A 22938-nucleotide genomic window follows, 5' to 3' on the forward strand; every position below is an offset into this window, starting at 1 on the left:
TGATGCCTCATCTATTATGGTCTTGGCTAGAGACATATTGCCAGAATTTCTTTGGGTTTGTCTTAGCTTCATCTGCAAGCTTAGATTCAAAGCTCATATACAAATCAAGTGTCAAGCCTTTAAGTTTGTTCCTGCTCTTTGAGAATTTTTCTTTGTTTTATGGGGATGGATGCTTCTTGTACTTCTTCCATTTTCTGTGTTTTCTGTTGATTTCCTTCTTAATTGGTAATGTTCATGGTTTTGGAATGAGCTTGCTCAAAGTGTACTATTCAGCATGGCTTAGCAGTATTCCTTTGAAGCATTCCCATTGCTGTTCTGAGGAACTAATTAGGACATCATCCCAGGATATGTTGCTGAGATCTATTCAAACCTTCTCATAGTCTATGAAGGTCTTTTTTATGTAGCTGTTAGTTACTTTGAGGAATGTTGTTTTTATTTCTATTGCAACATGGTCACTTTTCCTTATTGGGGGCATGTATTTAGTATGAAGAAGGGATTATGGTCTCCTAAGAAATATTAGGTCTAGGAGGCTTGGAAGCTACCCACTCATGAAATGGGTTGGTTGGTCGACAATGGTGCAGGCAAGCATCATGAATCATATCTATGATTGGATTCACAGTACCAGAGGTGACATAGGGGAATTGGTCTTTCCAGGTGATGCTTGGTAGGTTAAAGTTGGCTGCCATCAATAGGTCACCCTTATGGATGTCTCCAATCTCTCAAATAAGCTCAGATAGCTTTGCATCTGTTTGCTTGGGTGAAGGTGACAATGGGCTTCTGTACACACAGCAAATTCTGACAGTGGGATGGTTTTTACTCTCTGGAACTGAAATATCGAAGAATATAGTTTTGAAGAATCATCCACTAGAATGATCAATAGGAGTGATAATATACAAGGATTTGGCTAATGCAAGTGTTCTAGGGCAGCAATTATTGGATGACAAATTGGATATAGTTTGGTAGCCTTGCAGATTAACATGTGAGTCTAGGAGCTGGTTTCTTGGGGTTCTTAGGGCAGACCTCAGTATTGATTATAACATCAGTTATTTACATAAATAATAGATTTTAGCTCGTAGAATTTTGTTTGGAAGTTGGTCTAAATTTGAGATTAGAGCAGAAAAATCTTGATTTACTTCCTTCTTTTTTTGTGTTGGATACTTCTTTTTGGTAGTGGAATGTATTTTGGACTAGTTCATCTTAACCCAGAAATTTAACCCAGCTCATTTATAAGTAATAAATTCTGAATCGTTAGCAAATTCTTATGTGATAAGAGAATGGCCAAATTTTTAGGCTTTCACGGCCCTTTATTTTTTCGACTTGTTGTTGTACTGCTGCTTGGTTTGGCCTTCGTCTTTTTGTTTTATGAAACCTCTGTTGAGCAGTTCAGATGATTCTCACTCGCTGAGATCAGAAGATAAATATGATCACCTGAAGACAATGGAAAGACTTGAAAATGCAATAAAAGAAATAGATGATATGAGAAAACAGAATGAGCATCTGCAGCTGCTTATCAAGAATATCAGAAATGAAGGAAATGAAGGTTTACCAGAATATGATGAACAGAAACTTCTTGGAAAAGATGTACCTGATGATTCGTACGAACTTCGATTACGGAAACTTTTGGTAGACATCCAGGAAATGAACTTCTTTATGATAGGTCAGCTGAAGAAACTGAGTGAACCAATAGAAAAGAACCCTAGAGCTGCTCATAATCTTGTAGAAAAGCTGTTACAAAGAGCGAAAGAACAATATAAATACTTAAAACATGATCTTCAAGAATTCAAAATCCGTGACGGCTATGAAAAATGACGGGAAGAAGAGAGCCGGAAGTTGAGAGATTTAGTAAGAAGACGAATTCACTACCTGCAGAACCCTAAGGATTGTAATAAAACTAAAAAGCTAATTTGTAATCTAAATAAGAGCTGTGGCTATGGCTGTCAAGTCCATCACGTCACATATTGTTTAATAGTAGCGTATGCCACAAAGTGGACAATGATTTTAAATTCTAAGAATTGGCGCTATAGCAAATCTGGATGGGTAAAGGTATTTCTTCCTATTAGTGAAACATGCGCTGACGCAAATATATTGGCGCGTAACTAATATGGCGCGTACCGACTTGCGCGCGCGGGGGGCTTGGGGGGCGCGAAGCTCCCCCACCAACTAGGTGTTGGGGTGGCGCGAAGCGCCACCCCAACAGCTAGTTTTATTTCTATTTTTGTGTTTTTTTATATACGTAAACTCCATTTAAAAATAATCAAAATCATTAACAATTAAAATGAAATATCAATAAAATTTAAAAACTATTAAAAAATTATTCTATACAGCATACCTTCAACAGTTCTTAAAAAAGGAACCAAACTAAAGTAAATATGGCCCAGGAACAAGAGGAACTATCAAAAGCGCAACAAATTATTGCAACTTCGGTAGAAATTGCAAAATCCTTACCAGAATATGAAGGGGATACGGATGTGGATCAATTCAACATCCATTTATGACAATTTGCGGTAATGACAAAAATTGACTTAAAAGTATTAAAATACATGCTACTCTTAAGGCTAAAAGGGCAGGCGCTAACATTTTTAAAACAAATTGAAAACACAATAGGCAAAGAAGCCACCTCAACAATCAACTCAAAAGAGTTATTGCAACAGGCCTTCCAGAAAAGATTCATTGACACTAGTTCACTGAATAAACTGAAACATGGTCTAGTAACATTTTAACAGACTCAAAACGTAAGAGAATATTTGCACAAGATTAGAATCGCAACAGAAGTGCGATACGGTCCGGGTGAAGGAGATTTATATGAAAAAATAATACTGAATGCGTTTAAACAAGGACTCAACCCAAAATTATATCGCCTATCAATAGCCAAAAATATTGATAACTTGAAACTATCAGTTCAGGAAGTAGAAAGAGCAGTAGAAATAGATTCAATTGTCCTGCAGCATCAAAAATTATCAATAAATGCAGTGGAAAACAAAACCGCTATAAAATCAAGAGATTCTTCTCCACGATTTTTCTCCCAAGAATCATCACCTAAACCAGTTCGAAATCAAATTCGAACTACCACACCTCCAAGACAAGCACGTTTTGCCCCCAATAATAAATTGAGAGCACAAACCAATAATAAACCACTAAGGTGCTACGACTGTAACCAATTAGGCCATATAGCAAGAATTTTTTTTATAACCAACAATTATCGCCTTAATTTTAGGGGAACGAGCAACCGTTTGTCCAAGGGGACAAACTACAGTGGGTACGCCCCCAGAGGTAATCGAGGGAATACCTTTTTGACAAGAGGTAATTACCAAACACAAAATGAGAATTTCGAACGCAATACGTATCAGTATCGCGGAGGGTATCGTGGAAGGACAAGTCAACCTAGTAACGGTTGGAATAGAAATACAAGAGGTAGTTATATCAGCCGACAGCACCAATATAACAACTCCACGTCAGATAATAATCAAAACAACCAAAGTAGAACAAATAAAAGTTCAACACCTGACATCTGGGAACCCCAGGGTAACGATACAAGCCTCCAAAATTCGTAGGACCAAAATTTGGTGGCAGAATAATTTATAGGTCCCCACCAGTGATTATACCATTTTTGAATGCAAATAATAATATCATGTTACCAATATTTAAAAATTTTTATGTAGGGAATATCAATTTTTCAGCCCTCATAGATTCAGGAGCGACAGTAAATGTGATAAATACATGTGTATTTAACAAATTGTCCAATTATATTAAACGATGAATGAGCAATATATGCCCCAATTTATCAAGCGTGACCGAACATGATCTGGACGTAAAGGGAACAGTGTACCTGGCCTTGCACAAGGACAACAGAAATTTCCATACTCGATTTATAATTTGTGAAAATTTTCCATACGAAGCCGTAATAGGCGCTAATTTTTTAAAAACCAATAAAATATTATTAGATGTAGCAAACTCAAAATTTATTTACCCGACGGGTACCAAATCGACAGTAAATAACATACGATCAAATAAGGTAAAGGAGAACATAGGCAATATGAAAGAGTATAGGAAGAAACAAATTCAAGAAATTTCTTATTTATGGAAAAAACTGGCAAATATAGACTCCCAGGAAAAAACCAGCAGATAATATTCTAAATTTAATAGAAGAAAATCATAACGAAAAATATTATAGATTTGTAGTACGGAAGACTAAAATTCCCCCAAAATCAATTGAAAGAGTCCAAATATCGCAAATGTTAGAACCCATTAATGATAAAGATAAAATCTGGGTAGCCTCACCGTTGGAAGATATCCCAAAAAATATAGCCTGTGAAGAACAAATTATAAATTACGAAAAGGGTGAAGGTTACATTTGGGTAACGAACACTCACGCAAATGACCTGATTACCCTAAGCAAAGGAACATGCTTAGTAGAGATACAAGTAGTATCTGTAACGGATATAAATAATTGGAAAAATTCGGAAAAAAACTTGGTGAATAATATAAACATTGAAGTTGACAAAGAATATCCCCTGACAAGAATTCAGTTTCTTGAAAAAATCGAACTAAGTCACATAACTGACATTCCATTGAAACAAAAATTATGCAACTTATTATGGGAATATAAAGATGTTTTCTCGACATCTGAAGACGACATAGGACTTGTCCCATTTTATGAACACGCAATCCAAACTACGGGACAACCAGTGGCGAAACAGCCCTACCGTATCCCATATAAGCATAAAGAATGGCTAATAAATAAAATCCAGGAACTCGAAAGAAACGAAATCAAAAAACCAAGCATAAGTCCATACTCTGCGCCCGTTATACTTGTGCCAAAGAAAAATAATGATCTTAGGTTAGTAGTAGATTATAGGGCCCTAAATAAACAGGTAGTCAGTGACAATTTTCCCCTACCTAGAATACATGAAATTCTAGATTCCATATCAAATAAAAATAAAATATTTACTTCCCTAGATTTGACACAAGGCTATCATCAAGTAAAAATAGCAGAGGGGGATGTTTACAAAATGGCTTTTTCTACATCAGAATGTGGCTCTTATGAATATTTAAGAGTACCTTTTGGACTAAAAACTAGTTCAAGTGCACTGTGTAGACCCTTACTCCACTTATTAAAAGGTCTAAATAATATAATTCACTTTGTAGATGACGTCATAGCAATGGACAAAGATCCTGAAGACCATTTAGTAACCCTAGCCAAAGTATTTGAGAAATTAAGAGAAGGTAACTTAAAATGTAGACCAGAAAAAGTAAATCTTCTCCAGACCCAGAGAAAGTAAAATCTGTTAAAAATATAAAACCCCCCAAACTATCGAACAATTACGAGGAATCTTAGGGTTAATGAGTTATTTTAGAAAATTTATAAAAAATTACCCACAGGTAGCGAAACCACTAACTGACCTTACTAGAGGAAATCCACAAAAAATTACTTGGTCTAGAATAGCTCAGGATTCGTTAGATCACTTAAAAAAGGCTCTCATTTCAGAGCCTATATTATCATTACCAGATTTCCAAACAGGACAATTCGTTGTTACAACGGATGCCTCAACCAAGGGAATTGGGGCGATTCTCTCCCAAATAATAAAAGGGGAAGAAAAAGTCATAGCATACGCTTCTCGAACTCTCACACGCGGAGAAAGTAATTACTCTGCTACACAGCTTGAATTATTATCAATTATACACCATTTGGACAAATTTAGACATTATTTGGTAGGAAGAAAATTTAAACTACGTTCGGACCATAAAAGCCTGCAATACTTAGAAACTTTCAAAAAGCCGACGGGTATACTCGCGGGGTGGAAACTAAAAATCCAAGATTTGGACTATGAATTTGAATATCTTAAGGGAAACAAAACGCCCCATGCGATTATTTGAGTAGATTTCCAGATAATACTCCCGAAGAAAATGAAAACGAAGAAGTTGACACAATAAAAGCAAAACATGATCCAAAAAACACAAAATTTAAAAATAAAAACCAATAACCCGGTTAAGAAAGAACCTTTATATCCTTAAATAATATAAAGATACGCCAAAAGAAAGACAATACTTGCGCTGCTCTAATAGACTATTTTTTGTGCAATAAAGAACTACCTGATGCCATGAAATCTTTCAAAAAAGAAATTGATAATTTCTATTATGATTTAGATGAAAAAAATATTATGTAGAATAATGACCGATAACAATAATAGAAATCAAACTTCCATCGTACCAGTTTTACCCCAAATTCTAGAAAAATCCGCTTTTGAATTTTTTCATTCTGAAGTAAATGGACATTTGGTGTAGATAAAACCTTACATAGATTAAAACAATACTTTTTCGTCATTTCAGCCTTAACAAAGTTGAAGAATTATGTTAATACTTGTGAAACATGTAATTTAAGAAAAAATCCTCAAATCTACCCTAATCCAACAATAGGAAGAACGCCTACGGCCAGGTTTCCATTTGATATAGTTTCTTTTGATTTATATGGTACTAACGGAGGATTACCCACGTCTAACAAAGGACACAACTGCGTATTTTCAGTAATCAATCATTTTTCTGGTTTTACGTTTGCTAAACCTTTGAAAAACCAGGGCGCTTATGCCACAAGCAAAGCCCTTGCTAAAATATTCCTTAATTTCGGTATCCCTAATTCAGTATTAAGCGACAATGGTCCTAATTTCGTAACAAAAGTAACCAAAGATTTAATGTCTTTCCTTCAAATAAATAAATTGGTGACAACCCCATATCACCCCCAAGCGAACGGCAAAATTGAAAGCAGGCATAAGCTATTCTCTAATATTTTAAGCATTTACACAAAAGACAATCGAGAGATTGGCACGAAACTTTACCATATTTAACAAATGTAATTAATACATCTTACTCCCCAGTTATACGTGATTACCCATTTTATATATTATTTGGACGAGACTTTAGAATCCCGTATAATGAAATTATAGAGTCAAGACAATACTATAATGATTCTGAAGATTATAAACAAGAATTTATCAATAGAATGAGAAAAACTTCTAAACTTGTGAAACAAGAAATAGAAAAATCAAAAAGAAAACAAGAGGCCAAAAATATGCAAAATGTCAAAGGTGAACTCGATTTTCGGGTAGGAGATTGCGTTTACTTAAAAATTGAAAACAAAGCGGACGGTAAAAAGCTCTCTGATCGATATTCAGGACCCTACAGAGTAATTAAAAAATGTGATAATAACGTTACATTTAAACTATTAAAACCAAAAACGGGAAAAATCTATAAACGCATATTAGTCGTATAAAAAGGTCAAAATTCACAGAAACATGGACCCCGCAACCGTCAAAATTGAATACCTCGGAAGGCGAAAATGAGCCACCTCAATCTAGACTAAGCGAGCTTAAACCTTTCAATTTTAAACAGGGATATTTTGAAAATATTAGCGACGAGGAAGAGTTTCATGAATATCTAAAAATGACCAATATGGTTACTCCCAAGGGTAGCACACCCAATATGCGAAAACACGATGAAGGCGATTCATCCTCAAGCGAAGATTCGGAAGAATTGGAATATACAATTTCTCCTTAAACACAATTCTTCCCAGATAGAATCTCAACTCCTTACCCCCCCCCCGCAGTGTTTCCCCGATGATGTGGTAAACCCCGTTATACCAATAGACAGACCTTTTACGTTATACAATGAATTAAATATGGCTATACAGACTCCCGGGGACGTAGAGCAAGAACAGGTTAACCAGCCCCAAAGACAAACGTTGCGTGAAGCAATGGATTTTATTAATTGTCCGATAAAAACCAGACTAAGTACATTTGAAGCAAACCCCATTACCAGCGAACACCAGTATCACAATATAACAGTGTCAAAAGCAAAACCAAAGGGTGTTTTGGAAGGAAACCATGATGCAATCAATTCACCATCCTCCTGAATATATGGCTTTTAAACAATGGAGGCATCCTAAGAAAATGTTTGAATCCTCCCGAAGTTCCCAAGAATCCTTCAACTCCCCCGAGTAAAGAATACAACAATATGGAATCAATTAGTGAACCCTCTACTTCACGAGGAGAAGAAATATTTGAAGGTTAAGCAGGGTCAACTCCAAAATCTCATACATCTGCCAAAGAAATGAGTACTAAATCTACGAGTACCAGTTCCTCAGAAACAGATAGGAATCAGACACGGGCAAACTCAAGAGCTCACAAGGAGTAAAGCCACATAGTGCTACTGCCCAAGCCAAAAAGGCACAACTAAAAGGTCAAAAGTTCCTAAAGAAACAATATAGAAAATTCGATTTAATATCGCTAGCAAAACCAAAGAAAAGAGATGCTGAACCAATATGTATAATTAAAAAATATAACAATTAAATTCTACATGAATGATGAGAATTTTGGATTAAAAATTTTACCGGATAAGGACATTGTCGTATATGAAAAATTACTGGACTGTGCCAGCCCATTATGTTTTCGTAAGCAATTGATTTACAAAATAATTCACACAGCCCCAAATCAACTCTAAAAGAACAATGCAGGAAATAAATACGTCAAATCTTGAGAAAAGGGGACATTAATAGCTCCATACATAGCCTTCAAATCCCTACTATTCTAAAGAAATATTTAATGTACATAGAAAATGGTCCCGAAATAGGCAACCAAGATTTCCAATTAACATTCACAACCCCCTACCTATTAAAATTGGAAAGTAATCTACCGACCAATATTAAGAATCACGGAAGATTATGACATTGACGATCCTGAAACAGCATTTTGGTAAGCTATTTCCACCCCTTTTATGTAATTTCTCTAATTTATAGACAAAGAAGAACTGAATAAATTAAAAGAAAATTTGGCTGGCCGCGAGACAGGAGAGTCAATACCCTAAAATAAACAACATCATACCCCACTCCTAGAAGAACCCGGTGTCAACCAGGTAATCGCTCATGAACTAGTTAACCTGCTTTTATAAATAACAAATATTGATAAAAACAATGTCATTAAAAAGAGCCCTGAGTAATCCGAGCCTTACCAGCTTGGAGAGTTTTGGAAGTTTTGACGTAACATACAGGACAGCGAAAACTCCCAAAAGATACCCCAAAAACCAAACCTCCTGGATTCCGGATAAACCCCAAAGTTTGCCAAACTGGTCCAATATTAACCACAATTTAATTGACAAAGATCTAGAAATTACCGTTAAGGAAGCAACAAGGAATCTACGTTACAAAACCCTGTACCTCCTACTACAAGTTCCTATTGTCCTTAGTAATAACTTAATAACAAAAATTTTATTCATCTTGCTGTATTGTTCCTTTTCACCTAAGATAAGGAGAGAAGACTTCCAATATAAACAACGACTGGCATCTTTGACTTTTACCACTCTTCTCAACAATACCCCCCCCCAAAAAAAGCCCTCTAATAGCAACCTTGATTCGCGAAAACTTTTGGAGAATATATAACGACGGAGGCTTCACAATCATTTGGCCCTTAAGATTTTTATCAATACTCATAAAAAAAATTTAATAAGATCATACTAGAAAGACCAAACATACTACACGACATTTACAAGGATTATAAAACCTATCATTTAGCAAGTAATCTGATAAAAAACGGTCAAGAATTCTATCTATATGAAGAGGACTATGACGAATTAAAGAAAATAATTATTAATTGTAGTAAATGCGACGAAAATGTTGCGTCGAAGATAGCATCAGGAATAGATTTTGTCATATATGAAAAATTAATAAACTGTAAAGTTTATTAATAAACTTCTTATGCGGAAGGCAAATATAAATCATACCTTGAATAACCTTCGGCTCCCTAAATATCTACAACGATATTTAATGTTCGTTGAGGATAACCTCGATGAAAATAATCAAATATTCCAATTAAACTTTTGGACCACTCGCATACCTAAGTCAAAAGAATTCTCAACACCACCAAATGGACCAATTCTTACTATTCCAAATAATTATAAAATCGACTGTAATACAAACTTTTAGGCCCCAGAATACTTGATATACTTGATTTAAATCAATTATTAATCACACCGCTAACCCTGTGAAAACGTTATCAAAAAATGCTTAATTCCACCTAATTATCATTAAAATAATCCAACTTAATTTTTTTTTCATTGGACTTATTAAAAAAATCTGGGATAACGAAAGAACCTCCACCAAATTATTTTCTCGCCACCCAAATAAAGAACGCTCAAATAAGGACTAAAGCTTCAGAATGACAAAATAATATAATTGAAAAAGATCTCAGCCTGACAAAGGCCATAATCAAACAGAGTTCCTTCCATATTACATTAGAAGTCTTACACCTAAAAAATAATGGCGAAGTTGAACTCACAAAGAATGCTTTTTTGAGGGCCATGGAAAATTTTCAACAAGAATTTACAAGTAACCAACTACATCTTGATTTTCAAGGCATCGGAAAATTTTATGAACAAATTCTATACGCGAATTTGAATAATGAGAATATAGTTAAAGCTCGCTTAGGCCCAGTTTTAGAAGAAATTACTAAGGAAATCAGCAAAAGCGGCATACAGTTCGCAAATCAGGAAAGTTGGAAGCCACATTTAACGTTAGTAAACCTAAGAAAAGTCCCCAAGCTAAGGAAAGAGGCGAGAAAAGTTCACCCCTCCTTAACATCTGATTTTAAAAATATGAGATTTGGAGGTGAGTTAGTACAAGGGGTACAGCTATGTTCTATGAATAGACCAAAAAGCAGAGAGAATTATTATGAAATAATATCAGAGGTTAGATTCGAACAAAAAAAAACCCTAAAAGAATCTAAATTTGGAAAACAAATGAACATTTCAGGAAAAGGAAAAGAGAATAAGACAGAAAAAAAAATATTTTTAAGGTAATAATTTTGAAAAGAAATACGCTTGCCGATACTAACACTACTAAAATTAATCGCTTCTTAAAAGTAGACGACATAGCGCTAACTGTTACAAAATGTGTTAGCTTTCAAAAAGAAATTCAAAGCAACCAGGAAGAAGTCTTTATGTATATGCCTACAATCGTTTTAGTATGTCTAAAATTGCTAAAACCGCTGAACTTGTCAGAATTGTGATGGCCATTATAAATAAATGAAATATGTGTATACCCCAACAGAAATGCAATAATCTGTGATGATAATGTTTTGTCTCAAGTGTTCCCCTTATAGAAAAATAGACAACTCGAAACTTAGCCTAGTGAACCCTTAGGATAAAAAACCAACAAATAAAGGGTCGGGCTAGGCCTACTCTCAACAAATCTATGCCTGCTCATATACAGTAGAACAGATAAAAAAAATTTGTAACAAAATTTTTTTTTAGCCCACTAAACTATTTATTTTTTGGGACATTTGATTGAAATTCTAGCCAAAATAAGAAAACACTTGGCTAAAAAATTTTGGGATATTTAGTTATGTTCCGAATGCATATAAAAAAATAAATAGTAATTCAATTCTTAGATTCCCTCCAATCGGATCAAAAAAAAAATTTGTCAACAGTACACCTAATTATCGATAAGATTTGATTGGCTTAGTAAAAAGGAAGGCGGAGCTCTGGCGGTATAACTATTGCGCATTATAAAAGTAAAAAAAATTTAATCATTAATTTTGAAAGTACCAAATATATTTAACAAAATACAATTTCTTACCTTGTCCAAACTCCACCTCGATTCACAACAAAAGTCCTTACTTTAAACACCCTCCAAAAACAAAGGCTACAATTGGTAAGCATCTTAGTCACAAAATTTTTTTTATATATCACGCTTAACTCGTAAAAAAAATATGGTGCTTCCAGCTTAACAACCAAACAATGATTGATAAAAAAACTTGCAAAAATACGTATAAATTCAAAAAAGTTGAACCCTAAAAGTTAATTCACAAATAGCCGTACATTTCGAAAGAAAAATGAATATATTAGCTTACAATGTAATACATTGTATAAAATCAGCATAATAATCAGAGCAAAAAACCATAAGGGTGACTTTTTCGTACGCTCCCTGTAATATATTCAAATAAACCTTCCAGTTATAAGAATCTGGCAAGTCAATGCAACGTTAATTAAGAGTTAAAATGACAGTGTCGTTAAGTTTACGCAAAATAAACATAAATAATGTTCAGATTATACCTAAAGAAAGGCACTTCAAGAAAGACATCTATCGGAGCAACCGTCCTTATAAAGAACGGCCTCAACCAGCTAGGTAATTGCATTAAAAATGCATTTTTACCTAAAGACAAATGATTTCTTTTCGTTAGTCCATAGAATCGAAAATAACACTTAAAATTTCAAATTAATCTTGCAATTCATAAACAATCTCCTGACCGCGCTATTAAAGTAACAAAAAAATTGGTTACGGTGCTGTGCAAGAAGTACTTAACATACTGCCTCGTGTGCTGCATGGGAAAACATTCAATGTGCTATCCCGTGCGCCGCGTTGAGCCGTTCTATGCGCTGCACAATGAAACTCAATGCGCTGCATGAAAATACTCAATCCGCTGTTAAAAAAAAAATTGCACCACATAATAAAAAATAATTTTTTTTTTACTTACCACACTTCACCTTGCGCTGAATAAACCTGTGCATATAAGAATAGAATAATCTAATTTTTTTTTTTTACCTAAAGGAATTAATACCATAATGTTTCTAGATAACACTCGAGCAAATTCCACACTTTGAATAAAAAAACTAACAAAATGCATTTAAGGAAAACGGTCAGTAATCCAAATTTTAAAGATGATGAACCAGAATTCAACCTCCTAGATCGCTTAAAACCTGGGTCTGCTGAAGAATACCTGAGCTTGCCCAATTTGTGGATATTCAATTATGAATTTAATAAACTAATTTTGGAAAACTTGGTCAGAAACGCAGTGAGAGATCTGGACTACAAATACTTGTCGATCCCCGTCATTATTAAAAGTAATTTAAAAGGAGAGTTAATAAATATACTAATATACTGTCGATTTTCACAAAAAGTTATCAGGGAGGGTTTTGAGTACATACGAAAATTTTCATCAATCATTTTTGAAATATTACTTAATAAGGTCACCAAGAGGTTTTACCCCCTGATAGCAGACCTCATTAGCGAAAGTCTTAATTTTATGTGTGATATAGATGGCTTTACAATTATCTGGCCTCTACATCTTCTATTAATACTAGCAGAAAAAGACTTCAAATTGTCAATAAAATCAAACTTACTCCTTCCACTTTACGAAAAATATATTAGTAATAATTTAGAAAACGATATGTTAGAAGGGTGTCCCGTTCTACATAAAGAAGATTACGATGCGCTAAAAAAAATGACAGTCAACTTATACAAAAATAAACAAAACTTTTGGTCAGAGGTCTTTCCAGAAAAAGACATTATCGTATCCGAAGCCATAGTAGAATTGGTCAATACTTCATATTATTATAAGATACTGAAATATAATATAATTCGTAATAAAACTAATCAAACGAGCTTAAAAAGTATATGCATGAAAACAATACGTACGGTTATGCAAAGATTAAACATTAACTACACCCTAGAGACTCAGCTACCAAAATGTCTGGTGAACTATATAATGTATACTAAAGACAACATCGAGGAAAACGACCATATATTAGAACTAAAGTTTAAAACTCGCAATTTGTTAAAATCAGAACTTGATAAAATTACCGGGGAAGGACCTATTTTCAATATAACCAAAAGACAAGGGGTCAGTAATCCAGATATTTAAGTGTTGACTTAAGTGCTAGGAAAAAAATTTATATATACATATGTATGTATGTGCATGTATACATACGTGTATGTATGTGTATGCACGTAACCTATAATTGAATTTTGAACATATTCAAGGAAGCCTAATAAACTACTTAACCTAACTTAACCAAACTTAACTTAACCAAGCACTAATGAAGATTAGTGGCAAACCTTTCTCTTACTCATCCACAAAAACGATTTCATTTTGAGTTCTAGGCTATACTAAATAATTATGTTTCATAATTTTAATCAAGCACCTTTAAGAAGAGTAATGTAAAAAAAAATACTATTTTAAACTAAAATAATTTTTTTTTGAATAGTATGCCACTAATGGCAATTACCACTGCCCTACCCCATATTTTTTTCTGTTAATTATTTTATTAAACAATAAAATAATTTTCCCGTAAAAATTGCTAATGTCTATTCATCTCGCACTAAGCCCTCCTGTATTAGCGAGTAATGAAGAAATAATAGGTCTTGAAGTAATTTTATACCAGACCTAAAACAAAATTTCAAGAAAGTCACTAATAAATTATTATTAAATCTTAAGTTGATCCTTTAATTTGTTGATAATATACCTATTAAGATAGATAATGAGTGCTACAACATTAAAGTATGTTCGTTTTCTTTTTGATTTTTCGAAATTAACTTTGTTTGACAAAATTTAATTTTTTTTACTTGAAATTGCTGAAACGACTGTCACCTCCTTTTAGCTTTAATCGATGTTCTTAGGAATCACCTGTATTTATAGTGTTAGTATCCGTCAATACTTAAAGATTAAATGACAACCACCATAGATTAAAGGTACAACCACCGCAAATATTCCCCACATCAACCTCCACAACTACTGACCCACAACCAAATATAGGGTTACTAGTCCTAGAGTTGCCCTATGAAGGGCAGGCCTATTACAAGGGCTCATGTTTCATGTTGATCATAAAGATGAGTTATACAACGTATACCCTTCAGATATTATTTGCCTGAACATGTACTTGTATTCAGATCTTTGAACTCTTTAGATTCGCAATTAAGACATAATAAATTTCCCGTTGCTTTCTTTATAAAAAATTTATTAATGTTGACTTAATGAACGTTCAATTAACCTTGGAATATAACATATTTTCGATTAGCTCCAAAATTTTTATTTTGATCTATATAAAACATCTGATATATTACATAGTGAAAGATTAAACCAACAATCAAAGAACTGGTATGGAAATTTTAAACTAAAAAAAAAGAAAAAAAAAAGATGTTAATAATTAATTGTTCAAAAGATGTTATTTAATAAACATTAACTACAGATAAACAATGATGATCTTAACATTTTTGATGACCATGTGTATACATACCTATACACAAGACGTCATAAAACATGGAATAATATTCGACACGAGAATTCACTTCTAACTAGTAACAACGATTGGAAAATATTTAAGAAGCCAGACCCTAAACCATTTGAAACGCTATTCCAACAATTAATAAGACCGGATAATACATATGACCTGAAAGAATCAATTTTTCAATTCTAAGATCGGACAAGGGGTTACAAGCAAGCAAAAGCAACCACAAGGAAAAAAATACACCATCCCCTACTTACCCCAAACTCAAAACAAACTCAAAATGCAAAAATGGCCGAAATTGATAAAGCTATAGGACACGGAAAAGCCATAGATAAGAGAAAACAAAGATCAATGAATGAAAACCAAAACCCAGATACTAATAAAGAAACCCAGCTTAGGCAGAGGAAATTCTATGATGGACAATATGCATTATTAAATGAATTGCCTACAGTATGGAATTTCTTCAAAAAATTATGGAGTAGATCAAAATCAGCTAACACAGCTGAGAAGAAAACAATGAAAGAAAAAATAAATTTCTCTAAAATAAAACCAACAGAAGTCCAAACAAGAAATGTAACAGATATCCCTCTAAACACATAAGAAACCCCTCCGACTGAAACCCAAAAAAACAAATTTGAATCTGGCCTTGCTACACGAACAAAAAAAATCCCAGAAATAATAAAGGGTATAGAAAATATAGAAGTAACATCAAATTCTACCAACGGTACAACCAAACCAAAATATAAATTCAAATGTCAATACTCCTGTAGAATAATAAACGTTACAACGGAAGCAACCAAAATCAACACGACCTCCCGTATTCCACATCTTACTACTAATACCAAAATAATTACCAACAAATTGACGGAAACCTCAAAAAGTACCTCAAAGAAATATGAAACAACTACCTCCTGGGAGTACAATACTCAAAACGAGGAAACTACATCCGAAACTGAATATACCCCAACAATCGAAGAAGAAGAAATATTCCCCACATCAACCTCCACAACTACTGACACACAACCAATAGAATTAGACACCTCGATATCAGAAATTACTACAGAAACTATCCCTAGTGTATTGATACCAAATAACAACGATAAAATCTTAATAAGAGTGAGACAACCATTCAGATCCACTAGTTGGATATGGACTTCTACAAAAAAAGGAAGAATAAAAGTTAGATGGCAAAAAACTTTTGTTGACACCGACTATGGTAGAACGCAATGTATGGATGGAGACAAAAAATGCCAAGATGATTATCACAGGAGAGAATGTTGGACTATAGACAGTAAAAAAAACTTGCGCACGGCTAGCCATGGCTGACGAGCCAGCAAAGAATAAGTAAGAACTCCTCCTGGAATTAACCATGGAAAATGCTCATAAGATCAGGCAACTCATCAGGCATTCCTTATATTATATAGAAAAAGGTTGGAAGCGTTATTTGAACTATTCAATACAGAAATACAAAAACTTAAACAACGCACGGCACGTATATTTGAAGTATTTTTCCGAAGGAGTAAATATAAAAGATCGACAAGTTTAATCCCAATAGTTGGGGAACTTGCTTTTCGCCTGTTTGGTTTGTCCACCGAAGAAGATTTGAATATATTAACGGATAATGTTAAAAGACTAAACACAGCCATGAATACAACACTACATGTACAAAAAATACAAGCAAGTATCGCCAACTATCAAAAAGATAAAATTGAGGCCATATCCAAAAAATCTCAAGAACGGTCAACACAATGAATTATTTAAAAAATGAAGTAGATAGAGTAATCTCTGATTCCAGTCTAACAATGGTGTCACTCGACATTGTTATTATGTCATATTTGAACTTAGCTAATGATGTCAGTAAATTTGAATTCGCATCATTTGAATTAACAGGAGGATCCCTTTCTTACGACTTAGTAGATCCCTCAGACCTAAAGAACATCCTAAACGAGATAAAAACCCACTTAACTTTTGGTCTCCACTTACCAGTTGAACCGGAAGTAGCTAATTTATTCTTATATTATTTCAAACTAAAAGTGCATATCACCAAAATTAATGAACAGCTTTTTGCAGTAGTCACAATTCCATTAATTAATCAACAATCCATACATGACCTATACAAAATATCTAACTTTCCCATTAACATAAAAGAGACAAACTCCTTCATGAGCATCATCCCAGAAGCAGAATATATGTTACTTTGCAAATGCCCAGGATTTAAAGGAATGCGTGTCATTTAAAAATTTGGTCTGCCAACTAACATTACCCATATATAATGTAAAAATAGGATCATGCATGCTAGATCTGTTCCTGAAGGAAACACAGCAACAAAATATTTCTGACTCATGTGAGGCCCTAATAGGAAGCACCAAAAGAGAAACGTTCATTAATTTACGGAACGATTTATGGTTATTTTTAGTACCTAGAAAGACGATAGGAACTCTATCCTGCTAAAACAATACGGAAAAAATCGACCCCAGTTATCGAACCGAAATATTGTTACAGGACGTTGGAACTATTACAAACAAACAAGGTTGCCGACTTGTAACTAAAGAAACAACAGTGCAAACACCTCTAATCACAACCAGCACTAATGTCATGAGCCCAAAAATAATAAACTTTCAAGGAATAAATTTGTCTTTCACAATCCCGAACATAAACAACAAGGAATCTAAAACATCCATATGGCCAAAAATAGAAAAGAGTAAAGGTACAATGCATTTAACAAAAATAAAAGAAGCATTAGATTTGCAAATACCCTTATTCACTGACGAGGACCAAAGGTTAAAAGACGTGGAGAGTCAATACGGACTGTTCTCACTAAATTCATGGTACAATATTATAATCACTATATTTAAGCCATTAACAGGGAGGATATAAGAATACAGGAAAATTAAGAGGTCTTTTCCTGTACGTTCACATATCCTTTCCCTAATGTAAGAACTATTGTTGATGTATAACAGCTAAAAGGCTATGATGCAATATCCTGTATTTCTTTTTGGCCTACACATCAAAAATATTAAACTTTTGGCAGAAAATCTTATTTAAATTTAGACCTCCAACAAGTATGGAAAATTCGTTCCTTTTTATAGATATACAAGAGAATTAAGAGTCCGTCTCTTGTAATTTTAATACTCTATTTCCAAAATAAAAATATTCCAAGGCATGGCGGTTGAAAGGCTATGATGCAAAATTGTATTACTTTTCAACAAATCATGCATTGGAAGTTTAGAAAATTGGAGAAAATTATGATCCAGAGTAAATAAAGACCTCTATGTAATCTTATATTTAACCACCCCCTTTGTTCAGTGCTTTTATATTTACATGTCACCATAACAATATAGTGTTTGAGTAGTGCATATAAGAATATTTTTATTTGCTATATAACCTTATATACCTCACGTTACTTCTAATATACCTACAGAATTATCATACCTTCGATTACCCTATGAATTTTTAAATAATATTGCTGCTATGCAATTTTTATGTTATAATAATGTTTCTTAGTTACATATTGTTAGTATTATTTTATGTGTTAACTACATGATTCTGCTTGGAAATTTTTATTACAGAATTTGGTATACTCTGACATTGGCCGACGATACGTCATGGTCAAAAACTGAAAAACACCTATCATGATTTATCAACCGCCGAAAAAATGCCCGAATCACACATCTGATTCAACCAGACAGTTATCACCCAAGTAACACCTCAAATAGCGCCACCCATTGTCCTGCAATCATTTTCATCTTTCCGACTGAACGATGACTTGAGAAGACGTAATATCCAGCTGAGCGGGTACAACCACCGCACACCCACGAAGACACCATAACAGATAACCTGCATCAATATGGAAACCCAACATCAGCAAAGTCACAGACCTACATGAAGTTTATTACTATTCTCTTTGTCACTATTTACACTATATACAAGGCTAGCAGATGGAGCAACTAACATATTCACATAATTTAGCTAGGAAGAAAGTGAATACATCAACTGATGCCTTTTTATGCTCTTTCAAAATTCAATAATTACTTCTGGGGATGATTCTATTTTGAGGCCTTAAACAGCTTAAAAAACCCCAAGAAAACCAGAAGTTTCAAATGTGTCCAAAAAAACTGACAAGTGAAAAAAATTGCCATTTGTAGCTGATTCAAGGATGTTAATTATTATTTTCATTAGGTTAATAGTGAAATGTTATTCTGAAAACTAATTGGTATAGGTTTAAAATTGGGTCTGTTTGGAAGAAGACATGCTAGAACAAAAAGAGACACTTTTTTAGATTGCTAATCTTATGTTAATTTTCATGGTTTGATTTGCGTTTTTAACATTTTACCCCAAGCCCCCTACCTAAGAGTCTCTTACAGCCCTAAATAAAGAAAGTAGCAAACACATTGGTGGAACTCTCACTTTAAAATATGCAGAAAGCATTAATGAATTATGTTTCTTCTTCTTTTTCAATTTTATCTGTTTTTGAATCAGTTACAATCAAATAATACATTACTTTTTTCTGTATACCCTAAGGCTAAATGAGACAATTAGAGGGGGTAAGGCAGGAGACAACTGCCCCCCCAGCTGAAATTTAGTTTCTTCAAGGAGCTTGTCAAAACTAAGATCAGCCTGCACAATTCAAACATCCACAAATAGGTCAGTTTTCTTTAGTATGCCATATCTTTACCTTTATGTTGATATATGGTTCATTTTTTACTGTTATTTTCAATTGGTTTGGGAATATTGGCCCCAACTTTGCCCTCTCCCCCTTCCCAGGAATTTGATAAAACTATACAACTGGATTAGGGATAATTTGTCAAAAATGGAAAACAAAGAACAAAATTAAGTATAAAATTAGCAATCTAAAGAAGTATCCTTTTATTCTAGCATGTCTCCTTCTGAAGAGGACCTTCATGAACAAATTTGCTGAATCCCCTTGAAAATGACATCTGTTTTGCTATGATGTCATTTGCAAGAGGGTTCTGTCTCTTTTAAAAATTTGTTTTAAAAAAAAAACATTTTACTGTTAAGATTAATGAAAACAGAAATTACAATTCCTAGATCAGCAGCAAATAGCATTTTTTTTTACTAGACTACTTTTATCAAAACATAATTTTAAACTTTTGGTTACTATAGACAGTTCTGAGCCCTTTTAGCCCCTGTAAGAGATCAAAAATGAATTTGGGTAAATATATGACTGTTCATATTATTGACTTACCAATACAGTGAACATACCATTCAATACCCTTTTTTATGCTCTTTATGAACAAAATAATTGCTTCTATTGCAAAATTCATATTTAAGAATTTTTTGAGCTCTTAAAGATGACAGTTTTCAATTAAAGAATGAGTTAATGGTCATTTTCCAACAAATTAATGCTACATTTTCTCAGCACTGTTTTTGAGAAAATAATACTACATTTTCTCAGTGCCAAAATTATTTATAATAAGGTTAGTTTAAGTTAGGTTGGGTTAGATTAGGTCAAAAAGTGTTAAAATTTGAATTTGTGATAGAAGGGATTATTACATTTGTAAAGAGCATAAAAAAAGGCATCATGCAGTATGTTCACTTAATTGGTAAGTCAATGCTTTGAACAGTCATATATTGACTGGAATTCACCCTATAATCAATTATTGAATTTGGACAGACTGTACAAAAAGGCATCAAATGATGTATTCAATATATTCTTAGCTAAGTCAGGCTATATGAATGTGTGTATATTTATCATCCCCTTTTCATTGGCTTTAATTTTGAAAAAAAAACAATTTCCTGTTATTTCAGTGGCTTAGAAATTATAAGCCACATGCCATCAAGTTTCATTTTTCTAATATGAGGAGATGCTAGCCTACAGATCTTTAAAACCTTAGATAGAACCCCTCCTCTCCTCTAAAAAAAATATGTTTTTCTGACTTATGAAAATATTACAGAAATTGATATAAAGAATTTTCTTTGTATTTAAGGTGTTTTTTTTGTACAAATCCCCTAAAAAAAAATCTTTATGTAACACACCCCCTGAAAAAAAAATCCTTGTCACAAAAAAACTGTGACAAAACAAGAACCAGAAGAACAAGAGTGACAGGTGGCAGAATGCTTGAGGAAAATAAAATTCAAGCTTCAGGCCTAGTGGTGCTGCAGCCAAAATGTGTAAGCCATAATTATTCTCCAAATGACACAATGAGAACTGTTTTTGGTAAAATTCTAGTTTAGTGACTTGTTGCTATCTCAGAAAGGAGTTAGGTTAGGAAAATGAATCTTTCAGGGATGGGTCTACAGGTTAAAGTATATCCTGGGAAAGTATTTTAAAGTACCCACCTCTACTCCTTCTCCCTCTAGAGGGCCCTGAAATTTGCCTATTCTTGCTATCTCAGAAATGGGTTAGGTTACAAAAAATGAAACTTTCAGGAATGGGTCTATGGGCTAAAGTATGTCCCAGGAAGGTATTTTGAAGTACCTACCTCTAATCCTTCTCTCTCTAGAGGGTCCTGACCTTTAAAATATGTGTGTTGTAAAAGTAAAACTACCTCTACTCCTTCTCTCTCTAGAGGGCCCTGACCTTTGATGACCTTTAAAAATATGTGTGTTGTAAAAGTGAAACCTTACAAAATAGATCATCTGCTTGAATGAAGTACAACAAAATTGTTTTCAGCTTCACAATTTTACTGAATCCCAATTTATAAGGTTTTAAAGATATGCAAATATATTTCCTAAATTTTGAAAAAAAAGAAAAAAACATTGATATGGTTCAGAATTCTAGTCAAATAACAGGAATTGCATTTTTAAACTAAAGGCAGAGAAAAGGCAACTGGTAACTGAAAATTAAGGTAAAACATTGTTTTGTCAAAATTTCAACAGGTATAGGGACCTGTCATGTAGGCAAATTTCAGGGCTCTCTAGAGGGAGAAAGAGTGGAGGTGGGTACTTTAAAATATCTTCGTGGGATATACTTTAGCCTGTAGACTCATTCCTGAAAGTTTTATTTTTCTAATCTAACCCCTTTCTGAAATAGCAATAAGTCACTCAACAAGAATTTTACTCATATATTTGCATATTTTTAAAACCTTATAAATTGGGATTGAGCAAAGTTGTGAAGCTGAAAATAATTTTGTTGTAGGCTAGGCCTACTTCATTCAAGCAGAAGATCTATTTTGCAAGGTTTTACTTTTATAACTTACATATTTTTAAAGGCCAGGACCCTCTAGAGGAAGAGGAGGTGGAGGTAGGTACTTCAGAATACCTTCCCATGACAAATTTTAGCCTGTAGACTCATCCCTAAAAGTTCTATTTCCTAGCCTAACCCTTTTATGAGATAGCAAGAAGTCACTAAACTAGAATTTTGCCCTGTTTTTTTAACATTTTTCCTTCTCAACAGTCCCTAATCAAGACCTTTACCTTTAAAATATCTTTGGTAAAATTCTATTTAATTGACTTCTTGCTATCTCAGAAAGGGTTTAGGTTAGGAAAATGAAACTTTCAGGAATGAATCTACAGACTGAAGTATGTCCTGGGAAGGTATTTTGAAGCAACTACCTCCACACCTTCTCCCTCTTGAGGGCCCTGACCTTTGATGAACTTTAAAAATATGTGTGTTATAAAAGTGAAACCTTGCAAAATAGATCTTCTGCTTAATTGAAGTACAACAAAATTGTTTTCAGCTTCATAATTTTGCTCAATTCCATTTTATAAGGTTTTAAAGATATACAAATATATTTCCTTAATTTTGAATAAAAACAACATTTATATGGCTCAAAATTCTACTCAAATAACAGGAACTGCATTTTCAGAACTAAAGGCAGAGAAAAAGAAACTAGTAACTGAAAATTAAGGTAAAATGTTGTTTTGTCAAAATTTCAATAGGTATAGACCTGTAATGTAGGCAAATTTCAGAATCCTCTAGAGGGAGAAGGA

General features: G+C 33.6%; 1 protein-coding gene across 1 annotated transcript in view; it reads right to left on the reverse strand.

The window, feature by feature from the left end:
- Positions 1-22938, reverse strand: part of LOC136031848 (ras association domain-containing protein 4-like) — a 52556-nt gene that overhangs the window by 29237 nt on the left and 381 nt on the right. The gene's annotated exons all lie outside the window — the stretch shown is intronic.

The sequence above is a fragment of the Artemia franciscana genome, chromosome 10, assembly GCF_032884065.1.
Source record: "Artemia franciscana chromosome 10, ASM3288406v1, whole genome shotgun sequence".
NCBI lineage: Eukaryota > Metazoa > Arthropoda > Branchiopoda > Anostraca > Artemiidae > Artemia > Artemia franciscana.